Source organism: Nannospalax galili, unplaced genomic scaffold, assembly GCF_000622305.1.
Source record: "Nannospalax galili isolate Female #2095 unplaced genomic scaffold, S.galili_v1.0 scaffold165, whole genome shotgun sequence".
Lineage (NCBI taxonomy): Eukaryota > Metazoa > Chordata > Mammalia > Rodentia > Spalacidae > Nannospalax > Nannospalax galili.
This window is the reverse complement of record NW_008352715.1, coordinates 181278-182741: the sequence shown is the minus strand read 5'-3', so window position 1 is coordinate 182741 and position 1464 is coordinate 181278.

Genomic DNA, 1464 nt, shown 5'->3' with positions numbered 1-1464 from the left:
AAAAAAAAAAACACTGTGAAAGGGGTCTGTTTTCTCCACATACCTATAACCCTGTGATATTGAATGTTTTGGATAATTGTCTTTTCTAATGGAATGAGGCGGCATCTCATGGTTTTGAGGTTTGTTCCCTTGACAATTAATGATGATAATTTTTCGCTTCACATCCACATTGGCCATTTGGGCTCATTCTTTTGAAAAAATGACTACTACTTGGTTTGTTCTAGTGCCTGTGTTTTAATCTGGTTATTATTACTATTCTCATCATTTTTGTTTTAACAGTTATCTGCATTTATTTTATGTTAATCCACCCTTTGTCAGATGTATAGTTTGAAAAGATATTCTGTGAAGTTCTATGCTGTTTCTTTCTCTGCTCATGGCTTCCTTCACTGTGTGAAAGTTTTAAGTTTTAGGTAATCCTTTTTGTCTTTTATTTGTTCCTGTTTTCTGTTCCATGGAAATCCCTGTTAGTTCCAATGTCTTGAAATATTTACTTTTTTTTTCTTCTAGCAGTTTTGTACTTTCAAGTCTTATATTTAAGTCTTTGATCCATTTATGGGTATGCTTGCAACTAGTGAGAGATACGTGTCTAATTTCAGTTTTTTGCATATGGACAACTCATTTTTCCTAGAGAATTTATTAATAAAAAACTGTCCTTTCTTCAATGTGTTTTCTTAGCAAATTAAAAAAAAATAAGTTAGTTGTCAAAATTTGTAGGCATACTTATAGGCTATCAATTTTGTTAAACTTGTCTATTTCTATTCTATTTGATGCTTTTTTATTTAATGCAATTTTGAAATATACTTTGAATTCAGAAGGTATCTGTCTTCTTTTGTTTGTTCAAGATGGCTTTAGATATTTAGCTATTCTCTCTCTCTCTCTCTCTCTCTCTCTCTCTCTCTCTCTCTGTTTCTCCATATAAAGATTAGGATTATTTCTTCTATGTCTGTGAAGAATAGTACAGTATTTTGGTAAAGTTTTATTGAATCCATAGATTGATTTTAGCAAATACTTTTCTTCCACCCGTATATACATTTTATTGTACCCTTTTAAATTTCTTTCATGAAAATTTTGTAGGTTTCATTAGAGATGTCGTTACCTCCCTTTCTTATTTTATTCCTTGGCATTTTTGTAGGAATGATAAACAGTGTTGCATTCTTGATTTCAATGGTAAATAATTTACATTTGCTGTATTGCAACACTACCAGTTTATGGTATTTTGCTCACTTTGTTGATTTATTCTAATTGATTGGGGTGGAGTCTTGTGGTTTTCCCATATGTGAGATCATGTTATCTGTAAACACTGACACCTTGCTTTCCACTTTCCAAATCTGGATGCCATTTTAAAAATATTTGATTTAATGAGAATAAAATTATTATAAGTAAAGATGATGCTTAATTAGTAAATTTAACCCTGCCAGAATATTTATTGTGAGGTTATTCCCACTAATAGAAGTAGAAAAAAAA